Consider the following 20,161-nt stretch of genomic DNA (forward strand, 5'->3'; position numbering starts at 1 on the left):
TCTTTCTAATCAAACATGTATCAAACCCAGCCTCAGCTCGTATCTCGCAAATAAAGACAAGATAGCATGACTCCACTCAAGCATAAAATTGAAACAAAATTAGGACAGTCGGCCAATCGAGTCTGATTAACCATGACTTATATGATTCTGAAAATCATTCTTTTGCTTTCACTTGGGCGGCACGGTGGCACAGTGGTTAGTACTGCTGCCTCGCAGCGCCGGAAACCCGGGTTCAATTCCCACCTCAGGCGACTGACTGTGTGGAGTTTGCACATTCTCCCCGTGTCTGCGTGGGTTTCCACCGGGTGCTCCGGTTTCCTCCTACAGTCCAAAGATGTGCAGGTCAGGTGAATTGGTCATGCTAAATTGCCCGTAGTGTTAGGTAAGCGGATGTAGATGTAGATGTAGATGTAGATGTAGATGTAGATGTAGATGTAGATGTAGATGTAGATGTAGATGTAGGTTACGCTTCGGCGGGGCGGTGTGGACTTGTTGGGCTGAAGGGCCTGTTTCCACACTGTAAGTAATCTAATCTAATCTTAAAAAAAGTCCATTGTCCTGTTATGAATAATAAAAGGACCTACTTGTCTTAAAGATACCAGTGTCTGAGTCTGTGTGTGACACAATGTGTCGATAAGGAGACGTTTCTGTCCATTAAGTGTCTACATCTGCCCATCTATATCATTGCCGCAACTTTGTATCTTTGTATGTGATTATTGTATGTTGATACGATTCACGTCTCTCTGCCTCTACATGTGTGCGTGTCTGTCTCCGTGTATGTACTGTGAGTACTAGTATGTTAGGGTGTTTCCATATGTCTCTGTGTATTTCTGTCGCTGCAACAGGAGGGAGAGAACTATTGGAACCGACAGAGAGTTTCAAGTGAAAATGTTTCGTCACTGAACATTGTTGGTGGGACGTGGATGCTATACAATATCCATACGATTCTTTGTGGTCATCTCTGGCTTTTCCCAGGGTTCAATACACATTGGGTTTGTGGGGGAGATGAGGGGGAAATGTGGCGAACGTATATTGGAGAATCCAGTACCCGACTTGTATCCTTCTGTCCTTTTCCAGGCTGTTTCTGCGGGGATGAGAGAAAGGGAGGGACGTCGTGAAGGTGGGCATGTTCATGTTGTAAGTATTAGTGCTGGTATAGACGTTGGGGGTAGGTTGGATGGTGAGGTGCCCAGGGGGAGTTAGTCAACAGTGTTGGAATCATGCAGTGTTATTAGTGTGGGGACTATAGTGCAGGCGACAGAGAGACACAGAGAGAGAGAGAGAGAGACAGAGAGACAGAGACAGATTGGAGGATTGCATTGCATTACTGAGAGTCTTGGAGCATTGGACTCGTTTAGGGTTCGGTGCTGCAACGGATATACAGGGACTGTCAGGGAACAGAGAGAATACGGTGAGACTTATCCTGGCAAAGCTGTGAAGGTTACTGTTGCTTGCCCAGTATTGCTCGGCATTTCTTCAGATTATCTCTGCGTCTAGGTGAGCGTCCCCGAATGTTTTGTCCAAGTCTATCTCTAATAACGCCAGAGACAACGTGCCTCAGATTCCATAGAATCTGTTTCACTGTAGCTTACAAATAGCATGGAGAAGCCAGCATTGGTGTATTATATATCCTACCGCAAACATTTGCACACATTGTGTGCATTTTATGTTATAGGAAATTGATATGTACATATCTTGGGTGCTGCAATTTTAATGGATGATGTCAAGTTGAATCTGAACTGCCTCAACCAAGTGACTGCGAATATTGTGAAAAATAAATTTCATAAGTGTATATGAGGTAGGTTGAAGATAGTGTTGTGAATCGAGCTCTATCCCAGACTTTTCAGATTTGGTGTTGTGTGGTCAGAAGGACTAAATCGTAAACTTGCTCTGAATCAGCTGTTGAGAACATTTGACAAGAAAATATTGTATTTTACGCAGCATCTGCATACAGTGTTGACTTTTTGAGCATCACGGTCAAACATCATGGAATCCTGGAGACAAGATGGCCTCGTTCGTTTGAGTGAAAGTACAATATAACATTGAGTGATAGACCAGCAATAACTATTACTTTTATAAATACTGCTACTTCTGAAAAATGCAAATAGTTTTCCAAGATACAAACAGCAAAAAAAAAGGTGGTGATTCAACCATGGTTAAATGAAGAAACTAAAGATTGTACTAAAACAAAGGAAGTGGCTTCAGATGAATTCCATACTTTGTGGAAACGTCAGAATTTTGAAAATAAAATCTATAAAAGGACGGTCATGAAACTCATAAAGGAATCAAAATGCGAACATTATTACAAACGACCAGGAAACACAACACTGACAAAGTATACTGTCTATAATTCAAAAAGGACAAAATAAAAGCAAGATCAACCGTGGAAGTTTGGAATAGGGACGTGAGAACATATCGTGGAGAACGGGGAAATAGTAGAGAAACGAACCAAATGGTTAGCATCAGCCTGCATGGAGGAAAATCCAGCAAATCTCCCAGAGAGGCCATTCGATCATAAGAACTTCTGGAACTAAAGATGCAAAATCAATTCATATTTGTAACAAGGTAATACTTTAAAAAGGCAGCTGGGTTGAGCTTTTATTAGTTTTACAGACCAGATTTACTTCATATCAGAACATGAGAATAGAAGGGTGATAGACATATTAATCGCACTGTCGATGATGGTGTTTTATTTTTCTGGACATCCTGCAAATCTCGAAGCCACCGCAGACAACTGGAAGATAGTAAACACGATCCAAACATTTATTAACATAAGAAAAGATAATGTGGAGAACTGTTAACCAATGAACTTGACATCTACATCGAACATTACAGAGCTGTACAGGCCCTTTTGCCCTCGATGTTGCATCGACCTCTCAAACCTATCTGAAGCCCATCTAACCTACACTATTCCATATACTTTCTACTCTCTATTGGGACCTGTTGGAATCCATCTTTAAAGATGAGAAAAAAGATATTCAGAAATTAACATAAACATTGGAGAGAATCAGTGTGTTGTTCTGGCAGAGAAATCATACTTGACAAAGTTAAGAAATGATTGAAGTTGTTTCTTGCAGCTTGGACAGTGTAGACACAGTAGAAGTGGAATATTTGGAATTCCAGGAGGCTTTCTGTAAGATCTTACATGGTGATTTCAGAAATGCAATAAAGGTAAAGGTTGTTTGGAGAAATACATGTAAATGGAAAGTGAAAGTTAGGTTTGCCTTCACTGAATGAAATGGGAATGTAGAAATAAATATATCATGAAGCACTTGTATAGCGTCTTGCTGAGACTACCTGGAATATTATGTACAGTTTTCATGTCCCAGTATCAGAGAATGTATACTGACCACAAAGGAACTCTAATGTATATTTCTCATGTTCGACCCTCAGATGGCGAGATTATCTGATGAACATACTCGCTTGAGACCGATAGAATTTCGAAGAACAGGTGAAACTTAGGAAATCTCAAAGCATATGACATGATGGAAAAAAATAGAATGTTTCTCTCGCTGTCTATTCTTGATTCAAGGCTAAAAAATCAACATAAGATTGCAATAAAGAGGAAATTCTTCACTTTGAGAAAACTGCCGAAGAGATGAACGGAAACCTACTCGCAGACAAGATTAACGAGAATCCCCAGATATTCTACACGCATGTAAATGGGAACACAATAAGCAAGGACTCATTAATGACTTGCCATGTTGCATTGAAATTCAAGTTCGTGGCAGGAGACAGAGGGTGGTTGTAGAAAGCTCTTTGTGTGACTGGAGCACCGTGTGCCCTCCACCACCACCGGAATCAGTGCTGTGTCTCTTATTATTGGTGATATTCATAAGAGATGCAGATGTACATGTTGGGGCGCGTCCGAGTGGTGTGTGGCCATTGTGAACACTAAGTTTCAGTTTGACACAAACATTTGCCGCGTGGTTGACAGTGAAGAGGAAGGTTTTACCTTACAAGAAGACATAGATGGAATAGTAAGATGGGCAGATCAATGGAGGAAGGAATGGAACTCTGATAAATATGAGGTGATGTATTTTGGTAAAAGGAACCATACAGGGGAGAAATCAATGAATGGCAGCAAACTGGGATGTTCAGGGGTGAATCTCCACAGGTGCTTCAATGCAACTGGGCAGGGTAAAAGATGAGTTGAGAAGGCAGCAGCGACCGCGGTGATAGCGATTCATTCAGTGAGACGTTGATTACAAAAGCTGGACAGATCTTTGTTTCGGCCATAGATGGGATACGGTGTGCAGTTCTAAGTGCCACATTACAGGAAGAATGTGATTGCACGCGTGGGGTGCAGAGGAGATTCACCAGTGTGTAACCGAGGATGGAGCCTAACAACTAAGAAGACAAGTTGGATAAGTTCTGATTTTCTGCTGTGGAGTAGGTAAAGCGGAGGGGGATGTGTTTCAGAAAGATATGATTATGAACCACATGGAGAGTGTGGATATACAGGAGTTGTTTATTTAGTCAGAGCGCCAACAATAAGGGAACACACTTTGAAAGTGAACGCTTTGAGATTTGGAAACGATTTGTGAATTTGTTTTCACGCAGAGGTTGTTGGAATCGGCAATGTATTTCCTGAGAGGGTAGTTGACAAGCGTGACCTCACAACTATTAAGAATTAATTGGATGAGCACTTCAAGTGTCATAACATTCCCGTCTACGGGCTTCGTGATGGAAAATGGGACGAATGTAGATTATGCTGGATTACTGATAGTTCAGAGTCGATGCTTCTCTGATTGAGAAAGGTCAATCGTTTAGCAGCTCATGACAGAATGTGCTGTGTTTCCGGACAATATATTAACAATGGTTGAAGAAGTTAACTTTAATGCCTTATAAACAGTATGTCGATGTATATGGAAATATAAAGCAAGTGCAGCTTCTGTAGTCTGAAGGCAGAGAATGGAGAACAAGGAAATGGCAGAACCACGAAGAAACTCTGCCTTCAGTTCTGCCTTCCAGATGAATGTTTAAAAAAATCTTCCCAGAAAACTGGCAAACCTAAGGGTTAAGTAGGGTGGGCATTGAGAGCTTTTCCTTGGATGGTGAAGGCTGAAATAGGGGACATAGCGTCAATTGAGGGTTGATAGGTTTTTGACCGATGTTATGGGTAGTTTCTTCTCTGAGAGTAGTAGAGAATGGAACGCCCTGCCCGCTACAGTAATACAGTCGCCGACGTTAAGGGCATTTAAATGGGCATTGGACATTCATACGTAGCTTAATGGAACTGAGTAGTTTCGATGGGCATCAGATTATATTCACTGAACGGTGCAACATCGAAGTCCGAAGGCCCTGTATTACGTTGTAACGTCCTATGATCTATGTTCAATGCTCTATGTTTTAAGCTGGTGGGAAAAGGGAAGAGAATGAAATTAGTAAATGCCTGGTTTTGGAGAAATTATTGGGATTGAAAGTGTTGGACAGAGACAAGGTCAACATAGAATTACGAAATGGGAATTATATTTGAGAAAATGACAGGCTGATATAATTTGGAGAAGCAACCTGTGCAAGTTGTTATGATTTTCAGAAAGAATTTTCTTAAGTCCCGAAGCCGAGTGTTCACTGACGGTTCCAATACTTTTTGCATAATTCACAACTATATATATGCTGAAGCAGGCTACTCCGCCCATCAAGAGATTTAAACAGGCACAGAATGGGATATTTCAGCCATTCGAGGCGGTTCTCAGCAATTGGAGTCGATTTTTTTCATATCTCATGCTTGTTACAAAGAAAATGAACAGGAATATTACGCTTTCCGAAACTGCTGCACAGGATTACGGGGAGGAATGGCAACTGAGCTGGAAGCAGTGATTAATGAGAGAAATTAGCTTCTTTATCAGCTTAACAGAAAGTAAGGACGGCAGTGACACAGTGACCAGTACTGTTTGTAATCACATGAAAAAAAAACAACGACATTTCTGGATGGCACGAAGTAGTTAGGAAACTAAGTTATCAAGGATGTAGACAATCGGCAGATATTGAATCAGTAAATGCATCAGCAACGGACAACAGTTTCCTCATTTCCCCTTCCCCCAGCTCACCCTAGTTCCAAACTTCCAGCTCAGTAACTGTCCCCATTACTTGTCCGGACTTTTCCTACCTGCCCATCTCCTTTTCCTCCTATCCACTCCACCCTCTCCTCCCTGACCTATCATCTTCATCCCCTCCCCCACTCACCCATTGTACTCTATGCTACTTTCTCCCAACCCCACCCTCCCCGACCTTATCTCTCCACGCTTCAGGCTCACTGCCTTTATTCCTGATTAAGGGGTTTTGCCCGAAACGTCGATTTCGAAGCTCCTCGGATGCGGCCTGAACTGCTGTGCTCTTCCAGCACCACTGATCCAGAATCTGGTTCCCAGCATCTGCAGTCATTGTTTTTACCCCATCAGTGAACAGCCCACTACTGATTTTCTGATGAGTGGAAGGCTATTGATGCCGCAGCTGCTGATGGCTCACAATGCCTCTTGGATGCCCAGCTTCCACTTGCTCAGTCACTTATAATTATGTCCGACTTCGCAGGGGAAAGTGCCACATAAGACAGTTGGCAATAACTTCAAGATGACGCTGAGACTTGCCCTCCACCAGGGCAGTCGGCATATTGCTCTGACAGAACGTTTTAGGGGCAGATCCATCTGTGACAAATAGTTTGGTGAGAATGTTTCACTCTTGTTGGTTGACCCATCAATTCTCGCAGTCGGGCTACAGAGTATTGGAAGACTCGCCCTACTCGATGAGTGTTGGGCCTGTGGAGACACTGACAGAGCTGCCTACGATTTGTTTTCGACAGCACGGGGAACTGAGTTATTACTGAAAGCTAGCGTGGAGGTCAACAGATGTCCATCATCAGGTTATTTCCTTGATCATCTCCAAAACCATGAGATTTCCCGGGTTCTGATATCAATGTTGACGAATTCCAGGGAAACTCCTTTCTTGACTGCATCCCACGATGAACCCAGCACTGATGGATCTGCCTGACAGTGGGGCAGGATATACCCAGGGATCATGATTGGGGATTCATGAAACATTACTCATCAGTCCTGATTCTGTGATTATGACGGTGTCTGACAGTTTCATGACTGGATCAACATGAGAAAAAAAGGCGAAAATGGAGCAGGAAATAACGGGTTAAAATGCTGAATGAAACGCATGCTATCAGATTGTGTTTTCTATTCTCAAAACAGACTAAGGAATTCACATTGAGTGAATGGATAATATTCAATGATATTAGACGGACATGGCTGTAGAGTGACCGAGATTGGAAACTCAATATCCAGAGCTGTTTCGATTTGGGAGTGCTAATGTTATGAAGACGTGGGTGTACTTTCAGAGAGTTAACAGCAAAAGCCTACCGGACACAGCACCAATTGTTCTCAGAAAGGAAACAATGTAACACTGGGCTGAAAAACTCGATTGGTTTTTTGCTTGAAGACAAAAAACACATTCGAATTCGGGCAACTAGTTTAAATTATCCCCGAAATGCATCAAACGTCAATCAAGTTTGAATCGAGTATATTGACAATCTTGAGGGCTGATGACACATTCCGATGGTCTTCAGTATAAGACCAGGGAAAATTGAACAAGTAGGAAGTGAAGTGCCACGACCGAGCATTTAAGCAGAGTGCCTAAAAAATTACTCTTCTAAAAAAGCACCTATTCGATTAATTAAGCAGGAATTCCTAACCAGAAGGAAAAAAAGACGCAGGAAGATTTTAGAACCGAAAGCTCTATGGTTTTAAGATACATTGCTGTTTTTTCCTTAATTACGATCTTAATTGAGCGTTTTGTCAACCTCCTATTAAAGAAAGGAAGGTGAATATAGCTTAGAGATCACAATTGTAAATAAAGGTTAATTAGATTAGATTACTTACAGTATGGAAACCGGCCCTTCGGCCCAACAAGGCCACACCGACGCAGCCCACCCAGACACATTTCCCTACACCTAACACGACGGGAAATTTAACTTGGCCAATTCACCTAACCTGCACATTTTTGGATTGTGGGAGGAAACCGGAGCACTCGGAGGAAACCCACGCAGACACAGGGAGAACGTGCAAACTCCACACAGAGAGTCACCTGAGGGGGGAATTGAACGCGGGTCTCTGGCACTGTGAGGCAGCAGTGCTAGCCACTGTGCCACCGTGCCGCCCACAAATTATGCGCTGTTTTACTTTAGGAAATAAAGTTGTGAATTTTTACTTTGAATCGTCCGTGGCGACTCGAATATTTGCAGAATACTGCATGGAATAAATCTTTTCTGTGTTCCTGGTTTTAAATTTAACAGGAGCGTTTACCCCCGTAACGTCTCAAATATACAGAAATGAAAAGGAAGTGAGAGAGTTCTCGGAATAATGAATGGTATCTGGACGATCACAAAAGACGATGCTACAAATCAGGATTGATGTATTGTCTTAATAATGATGTTTTTGCTGCAAAGTCCCAGTTGAATTGAGCTTGGGGAGAGATTCTCACCACGATGCTGAGTTGGTCTCAGCAAACACAATGGGAAGACGTGCCTTTGTGATGTGAGTCTCTATGACTCTGCCACATTTCATATCCGACATTCCCGGGAGGATTCCGCATTCGACATTCCCGGAGCATTTTATATACGACATTCCCCAGAATATTCTATAACTGACCTTCTCCAGGCCAATCCTCATCTGACATTCTGCAGACCAGTCTGTACGCACATTCTTCAGCAGTCATTCTCCGGACCGTTCTGAACACAGCATTCCTCAGAACATTCTATAACTGACATTTCCAAAAACATTCTCCACCCTACATGTTTCAGAACATTATAAGACTGATATTCTCCGGATGTTTCTTTAATTGCCATTCTCGAGAACAATTTATAACGGACATTCTCCGGAAAATACTACACCAAATTTTACCTGGACCATTCATCCGCTGACATTACCCAGGACATTCTGTACCTAACATTCTCTGGATCAATCTACGCGCAACTTTCTATAATGGCCATTCTCTAGAACATTCTAAAATTAAGATTCCCCAGAACATACAAAACCCAACATTCCCTGGAACATTCGAGAACTGACATTGCTGGAAACTTTCTACAACTGACAATCCCCGGAACGTTCTACACCCGGTTCTCTGTAACGGCTATTCCTCAGAACATTGTATCCCTCACATTCCCTGGGGCATTACCTTACGAACATTCCTGGAACTTTCTACACTGACATTCCAAAACTGACATTCCCCAGAACATTCTATAACTTACATTCCCCGGAAAACTGTAATTACATTACCAAGAACATTCCAAAACCGACATGTTCTGAGATATTCCAGTACTGATATTCTCTGTAGCATTCAAAACCCAACATTCCCTGGAATATTCTATAACTGATATTCGTCAGAACATCGTTAAACCGATAGTCCCCAGAACAATCTACAATCGACATTCCCGAGAACATTCTGTCTCCATCATTCTTTGAAATATTCTGCACCCGACATTCCCTGAATCACTCAATCCCTGAATGTTTTAGTGACTGGCCGAACGTAAGTTAATAGAGCAACAGCTAAGAGCGCTAGTTAAGATGCTGTTTCATGGAGAAGGAGACACGGTCCTGAAGTCTTCTTCCGCATTTAAAGGGGTGAGTATGTTTTTCCTGCGTTTACATTTCTTCCCGACACAGGATCAACCATAACTTAAATGAAAAGACAGAAATTTTCACCTCCATTTGTCTTCAAGGAACTAAGACAGAATCCTTCAGGACGGCGACGTTTTCACACTTCGTATTAGGAAATGGAAAAAAGTGACCTGTGTCTGATCTCGAGTGATCGAATGTGCAGAAATGTTCCAGAAACCATCTATTATTATGACTGGTTCTTTGTGTGTTTGGGGAAGGGGGAGGCGTTCTTGTATTATATGACTATTTTTGTCATTAATTTAGAAAGTTCGATTTGTTATTTCAGCTTCAATTATTATAATAAATCTCTGATTATGGTGACACGTACGAAAATTTCACTCTGTCGTCAATCAACCTGGTCAATTTGCCTCCAGGCTGATGCATACTGTCTTTGTTTGCTTCCTCATAGTTAACGTCGTTACGATCTACGTCTTGCTTTGTAAAGATTGTGGATTATCTTCATGTGTCAGACGTTACTTGGGGGCGATGGCAGTGGCGGATCTACTGGTCATTATCCTTGACCTGATATTGAGACAAATTCCCATCGTATTTCAGAAATCGTTTTATTTCCTGTTCTCCATCCGCGTGTGTAATATCCACGCTGTCCTGCTTTATGCAGCCACTGACTGCTCTGTCTGGTTCACCGTCACTTTCACCTTTGATCGGTTTGTAGCCATTTGTTGCCAGAAGCTGAAAATTAAATATTGCAGTGAGAAAACGGCAGCTGTGGTTCTGGGAGCAGTGACTGTGCTGAGCTGTTTAAAGAACATTTTCTGGTATTTTATGCTCGGAGGTCGCTATAATCTGTTTAACCTACCCTGGTTTTGTCATGAGCGAACAACTGGTGATTCCATGTTTGCCTGGGCCATAATCGAGTTCCTCCACTACATTATAACCCCGGGTCTCCCTTTTCTCCTGATTCTACTGCTCAATGTTGTCACCGTCAGACACATTTTAAAGGCCAGCAGAGCGCGGAGGAGACTCCGGGCTCACATCAATGAAGCCGCTCAGTCTGACACAGAAATGAGAAATCGAAAAAAATCCATCATTTTATTGTGTGTGATCTCGGCCAATTTCATCCTGTTTTGGTCAACGTTAATGCTGTATTCTATTTGGTACCAGATGCGAGTGTTTGTGCATAGCAGTTTGCAACTAGATTTCTTTGTGCTCGATTTGGGCATTATGCTGCAGCTCCTCAGCTGCTGCACAAACACCGTGATTTATGCAGTCACCCAGACTAAGTTCAGACAGCAGCTGAAGCAAGTGCTGAAATTCCCCTTTACACAAATTCATCAATCAATCAAATTCACTCAATAATCAATCTATCCGTGGGTTTCTCATTTCAGTTCAATGTTTCAACAATGAAGCAGCTTGTCGCTATGATAACAGACTGAAGTTAGTGCTGGTTTGTTCAATCTTGTCCCACAGCGGATTACAGGGACGTATTTCAAGGTTTCTCTCAACCCAATGATCAGCAAGATAAGGCACCATCCCATTGGCTGTACCAAATACATCAATTTGTCAGCAATAAAAATGTTCATTGTGAAGTGCCATGCAGCAGAACCAACGATATTCGTGTTTGTCATTGTGTTGAAAAAGCTGAGCTGAGATAGACAGACTCAGCCCCAAGCCCTGCTCCTTAGAGAAGTGGAGGCGAACGGGACTGTGCTCAAGAGTTGTGTTTAAATCATCCTGTGCATGTTTTCACCTGTGGGTCACCCACCGCAACCAGGCCATGGGCATAATTCATCTCTCTACCCCGTTGATACAATTTCCACTCAATCGCATCTGTCTATCTCTCTCTATTCTTCCGTTCCTCTTTCCCCTTTGACCCCTCTCTTGCACCATTTCGCCAGATGCTCTCCCCCTCTCGTCATTTCTTTCCCTCTGTCTCTCTGCACACACTCTATTTCTCTCCCCTTCTGCCTTTCACTCTCACTCATCCTACCCCACCGCCACCCTCCATCTCTCACCCACCCGATTTTTTCTCCGTCATTCTTATTTATCACCCTCCCTTTCTCTCTCACACCCCTGCTGTCTCTGTCTCCATCATTTTTATCTCTCCCTAATTTTCTCCCTCCTCCCAACAACCCTACAGCTGTCTTACCTTCCACACCTCCATCAAACTCTCCACATCTTTCCCATCACTGGGTCAGAGGGAGAGAGAAGGACGAGCGAGTGGGTGTGTCTGATAAATTCGGAAGGAGAGGTAGAGCGAGAGATTCATTGAGACTGAAAGGTAAGTGAGAGAGAGTGGGAGTGTGAGCGAGAGAAAGAGGCGATAGAGCATCGCGCAGGAGACTGACAGGAAGGTGAGCAAAAAGTTTAAAAACTCACCCTTAGCATCGGTGCCCGCCATTGCTTTTCGAGCAGTAGGGTGTTCGCGAGCGTCGAGCAAGTGGGTGTCGGGAAGGTAAGCAAAATATTCCTAACCACTCCTCTGACCGCGACCAAGCCATTGCTATTCCAACATGATGTGTGGGAGCTTCGAGTAGGAGGCTGTCGGAGAGGTCACGAGTTTCCATATTTGGGCACTTGCTTTAGCTTAAACATTACTCATGTAGTGCCTTCCAGCAATCTTTCTCTAAACAAACAAAAATCAGTGCATCGGTTAGTGAGGTGATGTATTTTCTTTCGTGTTTCACTTTTTCAGCGGTGCATTTGGAAACTTAGAGCAGTGGGAGAGTAGGTTCACGCAGTTGAATATTCCTCCTGCAGTATGTGGGAGGAAACGGTCACCTCTAATGTACCTGCTGACTATATTTGTGGGAAGTCCACGCAGCTGCAGGTCCTTGAGGACCCTGTCATTGAACTGGAGCTGGAGCTGGATGAATTTCGGATCATTCAGGAGGCGGAGGGCGTTATTAATAAGGTTTTCAGGGACGTGGTTATTCGACAGCTCAGTGAAGAAGGGAGTTGGGTTGCCATCAGGTGATCAAAAGGGAGCCAGCAGGCAGGTGCAGGTTTCTCCTGTGGTCTTTTCCCTCAAAATACGTAAACCATGTTGGATGCTGTTGCAGGGAGGACCACTTACCAGTGATACACTGTGGAGCAGAGCGACCTCTCGATGACTCTGTCCCTGTCACTCAGAGCGGAGTGGGGAAAAGGAGCAGAGCTTCAATCATTGCAGATTTCATAGACCTGGGACAGATATGAGATTTTGTGGTAACTAAGGAGAGACTCGCGATGGGTGTGTTCCCACTTGTGTGCGACAATTCGTGATGTCTCTGCTCGTGTTTTCCAGATCCTTGATTGGGAACAAGAGCAGTTCCAAGTTGTGGTCCACATAGGCACATCGAGGAAGAAAAATAGGGATTGGAGACAGCAATTCAGGGAGCTAGGATGGAACCTGAGAGCAGGAACACACTGAGTTATTATCTTTGGTTTGTTGTCCTTGCCACGTGCTAGTGAAGTAACGAACAGGGAGAATGCGGAGCTGAACCCGTGACTGCAGGACAGTACAGAAGGGAAGGTTTTGGATTGTTGGATAATTCGAGCTCTTTCTGAGGAATGTGGGACTTCATAAAACAGCATGGTCTTCACGTGAAGCAGAGGGAGACCAGTACCCTGGAAGAAATTTGGAAACTCCCTTCGGGGAGAGTGTTTATACTAACGCAACAGAAGTTTGGGAACCTGAGTTGGCATTACAGTGTACAGGATGTTGAGGGTGCTGATGTCAGGGATAGGTTTGAAATGTTGCGAGAGGGCACTGGCAATCAAGATGTTGGTTTGAAATGTGTGTGCTTCAATGACAGGAGACTAAGAAACAAAGAGAGGGTGAAAGTGCAGCATTGATTGTAATGTAGTCGTTGTAGAGGCATGGCTGGAGGAAGGAAAGGAATGGTTGTTCCCGATTCCAGGATAGAGATGCTTCTGCAAGAATAGAGAAGATGTTAAAAGAGCCAAGCATATGTCGTATTTTTAAACAAGAGTTGTAATACTGCAGATGAGATAACTCATATTGATTTTGAGGACTTATCCACTGAGGTACTTTTGATGTGGTTAGAAACAGAAAAGGAGAGTTCACTCTACTAGGAGTTTTCTGTATGCCTCCGAAATATTCCAAGGATGTAGAGGAAGGGATGGCTAAGATGATACCCGATTGTAGCGAGACTAACAGGATGATTCTAATGGGGAACTTTGACTTCCCCAACATAAGCTGGGAATGCTATAGTTACAAGCAGTTTAGGTGGATCAGCATTTGTACAATGTGTGCAGAATGGTTTTTGACACAATATGTTGAATGGCCAACAAGGGAAGATACTTTATTGGAGTTGGATTGGGGAATGAACCCGGCAACGTGTTCGCTTTGTCGGTAGGTGAGCTCTTTGGCAATAGTGAACATAATTCGGTTATGTTTACAATAGCTGCGATAGGTATATATTGCAAGGAAAGAGGTAGGAATGGGGGTGAAAGCAATTATGATGTGATCAGTTAAGATTTAGGATGGACAGGATGGGGAAGGAAACTGCAGGGGACTGGCACACCTGACCTATGGAGCTTAATCAAGGAACAGCTACTGCAGATTCCTGATAAGAATATATCTATTAGTGGTGAAGGCAGTTATCAAAGAATTTGAAACCCTTGACAAGAGGAAGAATGCTTATGCGAGGGTAAGGCAAGACGTCTAGGTTAGCGGGCGCAAGCCTTATAAGTTAGACAGAAAATATCCACAAAGAGGGCTCAGAAGAGACAGTAGGGTGCACGAGAAGTTGTTGTTGAATATGATCAAGGAAAAACCCAAGACGTTTTACAATGAAATCAGAAATAAAAGAATGACTGGATTACGATGAGGGCCAATCAAAGACAGGAGTGGTAATTTGTGTGTGGAATCTGAGCACATGGGGAAAGCATTTCATAAATATTTTTCGTCAATTTCCATATTGGAAAACAGCAATGCTTTTGATAAAGCAGAGATACAGGCTACAAATTTAACAGGGATTGGCGTTGACAAAGAGGATGTTTTCATAAATCGAGAAGATCCGAATTTAGCTAAAATCCTTGGCCGGATGAGATTTATCCTCAGATTCTCTGGGAAGCCAGGGAGGAGATTGCAGATACTTTGGCTTCGATCTTTATGTCGTCATTGTCGTCAGGAGTATTGCCAGAAGACTGGAGGATAAGAAACGTTGTTCTTTTGTGTCAGGAGGGGAATCAGGGCAACGCTTCTAATTATAGGTCTTTTAGACATCCTTCGATTGTGGGTAAGTTGTGAAAGGATTTGAAGAAATAGGATGTATTCTTATTCTGGAAAGGAATAAATTGATTAGGGGTCGCCAACACAGTTTTGCGAAGGGTAGGTCGTGCCACATTTGATTATTGCGTTCTTTGAGAAGGTGACAAAAAACAGGTGGATGAAGGTCAAGCCGTGTATATGGACTTCCGTAAAGCGTTTGATTCGTTACCACGCAATAGGCTATTGCATATAATACGGTGTTTTTGCATTGATTGTCATCGCGGTTTGGATCAGAAATTTGCTCGCTGAAATAAGGTACAGGGACGTGGTTGATGGGAAATGTTTATCCTGGAGCTCTGTTGTCAGTGGTGTTCCGTAAGGATCTGTTTGGGAGCCACTGCTGTTTGTTATTTTTATAAATGATCTGGATATGGGCGGAGAAGGATGGATTATTGCGAATGACGTGAAGGTGGGCAGAGTTGTGGATAGCGCTGAAGGATGTCGTGGGTTACAGAGGAACACCGATAAGATGCACAGCTTGTTTCAGCAGTGGCAAGTAAAGTTTAAAACAGATAAGTGTGAGGTAGTTCACTTTGGAAGGAGTGACAGGAATGCACAGTACTGGAATCATGGTAAAATCCTTTGCAGAACGGAGAGATCACGGTGTCCAGGCGTATAACTCACTAAAAGTTTCTCCACGTGTTGGTAGGGTTGTTAAGAAGGCATAGGTTTGGTTGACGTTTGTTTGCAGAGCGACTTACTTTCGGAGCCAGGAGGTTATGCTTCAGCTGTACAAGACACTGTAAAGTTTGCGCTTGCAGTATTGAATGCAGTTCTGGTCACCGCATTAGAGGAAGGGTGTGGAGACTTTGGAAATAGTGCAGAGGCGATTTACTAGGATGTTGTCTGGTTTGGCAGAAGGTCCTCTGAGGGACGTCTGAGGCTTTCTTCGTTGGAGAAACCAAAGTTGAAAGGATTTAATCGAGACACATAAGGTACTCAGAGCGTACGACTGGCTGGACAATCACAGCCATTTTCATCCAATGGTGAAGGCTAATACGACGAGACATCGCTTTAAATAGAGGGCTGATAGATGTAGAACAGATATTAGGGGTAGATTCTTTACTCAGTGTGTAGTAGGGGTGTGGAACGGCCTTCCTGCAGAAATTGCAGACTCACCGACGTTAAGTGAATTTTAATGGACATTGGGCATGTATATTGTGAGTTATCGGATTGTGTAGGTTAGATGGGCATCAGATAATTTTGATAGGTCTGCGCAACATCGAGGGCTGAAGTGCCTGTGCTACGCAGTAACGTTGTATGTTCTATATTCGATGAGTGCGAGTGCTACAGAGAGAGAGGGAAAAGGGTAGCCTGAGAGGGAGTCAGGGCAGAGTAGAGAGAGAGAGAATGGGACGGGAATAGAGAAAGACTGTGAGGAAGATATAGAGAGTGAGGGATGCACAGACAGAGTGTTGGAGGAGATGAGAGAGAATGAGGGAGAGTTATGGGGTGTCGAGACAGATAGAGAGGCAGAGGATAGAGAGAGACAGTTGGATTTCGGCAAAAATGAGATACAGAAAGGAAGGTGTGTCGAGAAAAGGAGGGTTACAAAGAGAGTGGGAGAAAGAGCGATGGTAGTAGGAAGGGGAGAGTGGTAATGGAGAATAGAGAGAAAGATTGGGGAAGGTGATGGAGAGAACGAAAGAGAGTAGGAGGCCGGTAGAGAGAGTGGGGAGAACTGAAGAGAGACAGAGATAATGGGGCCGTTAGAGAGATAGTTGAAAGGGGGACGGAGAGACACAGAGAGGTTGGGGTGTTGAGAGAGAGAAAGCGAAATTGGGAGGTTGACGAGGAACAGACAGAGTGGGGGTGGAGAGAGAGGAAGCGTGGGGGAGTGGGATAGAGTGAAGTTCGGTGAGTGGGATAGAAGGAGAGAGGCAGCGGGAGCGGACTGTCGAGAGACAGTGGTGGGGTGAAGATGTTGAGAGTGGAAAGTGGGTACACAGAGAGAGAGTGAGAGGTGTGCGGTGAGAATGCGAGGAGATTACGGAGAGTGAGCGAGTGGAACAAGATCATAGAGAGTAGGAGTGTCTTAGAGTGAGAGATTGAGAGCGGGTTAGAAAGAGGGAAAGAGAATCAGAGGGTGGTCGGAATAGTGTGAATGTATTGGAGGGGTGATGAGAGAGACAGGGTGAGGAGGGCATAGAGATATAGGAAGAGCAAGAATGGCGGAGCGGTCCAGAGCGAGAGAAGGGGAGTGAAACGAGAGTATGCTTTTGGTCAGGAGATATAGAGAGTGAGGGAGGGCGCTAAAGAAAGAGAGCGTATGTGAGGTGGCAAGGAGAGATCACAGGGATAGGGAGGACTGACGATCGAGAGAGATAGGCAGGCAGGTAGTGTGAGTGGGGGGTTGGAGAGAGGATGGCGTGAGCATTCGCGAGAGAGGAAGAAACAGTGGGCCAGGCGAATAGAGTGAGTTGGAGTTGGATAGGGAGGAAAATTGGGAGGGGGATAGAGAGAGGTTTAGCATGCCTGGTCATGGGGTGGTAGCGAGAGAGAGAGATAGAAAGAGAGTGAGGGACCTGGGAGAGAGACACAGAGCGTGCTCGGGAGGCTGGGCAGGGTATGGAGAGGCCGTGTGTGAGAGGGTGGTGAGAGAGAGAGATGGAGTCGATGTTTCCAGACAGAGACAGAGAGAGGGAGAGAGAGAGAGACAGGGAGGGGGTAGCGAGTGAGTGTGGGAGAGGGCAGGCAGAGAGATGGGAGTGTCGGGAAAAAGAGCATGGGACTGTTATAGAGAGAGAGAGTGACAAGGATGTTCGTGGGAGGAAGAGATTGTGGTGTGTGTAGAATAGAGAGAGCGGGAGGGATGTAGAGACAGAGAGAATGGGAGGGTTTCAGAGACAGACAGAGTAGGAGGAAGGAGGAGAGTTAAACAGAAACGGAGCTGGAGGTAGAGGAGGGGGTTGAAAGAGTGCGAGAGATGCTTACAGAGAGAGCAAGGAAGTGGGTGGTGGTAGCGAGGGAGATAGTGGAGGGACTAGAGAGGGAGATAGTGGGCGAGGTGTCGGCGAGGCAGAGAAACACAGTGGGAGGCAGGCAGACAGGCAGAGTGGGGGAGAGATGGAGAGAGAGAGAGGCAGAGGGTCAGAGAGAGGGAATTGGCACAGAGAGAGGCTGACTTGGAGAGGAGGGTTGTCGATAGAACGTGCGATTTGGAAGTCGTTCAGAGGGGGAGAAATAGTGAGAGGGGAGACACAGATACGTAGAAGTCGGTGTGAGAGAGAGAGGGAGAGTGTAGGGGCGCCGAGGGAGGGTGGACCAGGTATACAGAGACAAACAGTGGATGGCAGGTAGAGAGAGAGAGAGAGTAAGGGATGGAGAGGGAGGAAAGGAGAATACAGAGAGAGAGAGTGACAGGGAAAAGAGAGAGTGCGAGGAGGATACAGAGAGATGAAAAGGGAAGTGGATGGAGTGACAGAGGAAGATGGGTGTTGAGAGAAAAACGTTGGTGGGTTACAAAGTGAGAGAGAGAGGTTGATGAGGGGAGGGTGAGAGAGACAATGCGCGAGAGTGGCGAGGGGAAGAGTTGGCGGGAGGTAGAGAGAGTGATCAGCATATACAGAGAGAGTGGGAGGGATGTAGAGAGGGGGGTGCGAGTATCATAGATAGAGAGAAAGAGAGTGGGGAGCGGACTAGAGAGGGACAGATTTGGAGCTGTTTGGTGAGATAGAGTTGGATATGTGTAGAAAACGAGACGGTGGGGTTGCAGAGAGAGGGTGTGAGCTTCAAAGGCAGTGAGTGGGAGGCAGTTGGAGAGAGAGTGAGAAGGCGGCAGTGGGAGATTGTGGGACAGTTGTGGAGAGAGTGGGAAAGTACTAGAGTGAGATAGAAAGAGATTGTGACAGGAGAGAGAGAGAATGACAGGTATGTACCGAGACAGAGAGTGCGAGAAAAAGCGACCACCAGATAAAGGGAGTGAGGCAGAGAGAGAAATCAAACAAGATGGAGAGGGAGGGAGAGAGATTCAAGCATGGAGAGGGAGACAGAGAGAGGGTCTGTAAGGGAGAAGGAAAGAGATACCTGCATTTATTGGGAGAGTCAGACAGACGGAGATGAGGAGACAGCATCAGATAGAGGTAGTGAGGACGGCAGAGTCAGTCAGAGTGTGAGGGAGACGGAGTCACACATACAGAGACGGAGACTGACAGAGCCAGACAGGGAGAGGGAAATAGGGAGTCAGAAGAGAGGCAGAGAGAGATTCAGACAAAGGGAGAGGGAGAGAGCGAAATTCGGGGAAGGGATTGTGTGAAAGATTCTGGCAGTGAGGCAGGCAGGTGGAGAGGGAGAGAGTTGGGCACAGAGAAGGGAAGAAATAGAGAGTGAAGGACAGTAAGACAAAGGAAAATGTAAAGAGAGGAGAGAGTCAGACAGAGGGTAAGGGTGAGAGGGAAATGCGGGGAAGGGATTGTGAGAAAGATTCTGACAGAGAGACAGGCAGTTGGAGGGGGAGAGTGAGAGAGTTAGGCCCAGAGAAGGGGAATGGAGAGTTAGAGAGTCAGACAGAGGAAGATAGAAAGAGGAAGTGACAGAGTCAGGTATAGGGAGAGGGAAAATGGAAGACTCAGACATTGGCGGGGGGGAGGGGGGGTGAGAGAGAGTCAGCTAGCGAAAGAGGTAGAGAGAGTGTCACACACAGGGAGAGGGAGAGGAAGAGTCAGACAGATTGGGGGGGAGAGAGAGACAGAGAGATGGAAAGGGAGAGAGAGCGTCACAGACAGAGAGTGGAAAGAAAGAGAGTCGGACAGTGGGAGCAGGGAGAGAGAGTTTCAGACACAGGGAGAGAAAGCGATGGCGAGAATGAGAAAAAGAGTCCAACAGAGAGATGGAGAGATGGACAGAGCGTCAGAGGGAGAGGGAGACAGAGAGAGCCGGGCAGAGGTAGAGGGAGACAGAGAGAGAGTCAGGTAAATGCAGAGTGAAAAGGATAGAGCGAGTCAGACAGAGGGAAAGGCAATGTCAGACAGACTGAGGGAGTGAGAGAGTTAGACAAATAGACAGGGAGATTGACTAATACAAAGAGCTGAAAAGGGAGAGAGTCAGAGGGAGAGGGAGAGGGAGTGTCAGACAGACACTGGGTGAGGGCCTGACGCAGAGAGTATGTCAGGCAGAAGGCACGGCACGAGAGACATAGTGAGGCAGAGTCAGGCAAAGGAAAATGGAGAGTTGAAGAGAGAGAATTCGATAAGCAGGCAGAGGGCGAGGGAATCGGAGATACTACGTCAGAGACAATGGGGAGAGAGGAACAGAGAGAGAAAGAGAG

The sequence above is a fragment of the Chiloscyllium punctatum genome, chromosome 43, assembly GCF_047496795.1.
Source record: "Chiloscyllium punctatum isolate Juve2018m chromosome 43, sChiPun1.3, whole genome shotgun sequence".
Taxonomy (NCBI): domain Eukaryota; kingdom Metazoa; phylum Chordata; class Chondrichthyes; order Orectolobiformes; family Hemiscylliidae; genus Chiloscyllium; species Chiloscyllium punctatum.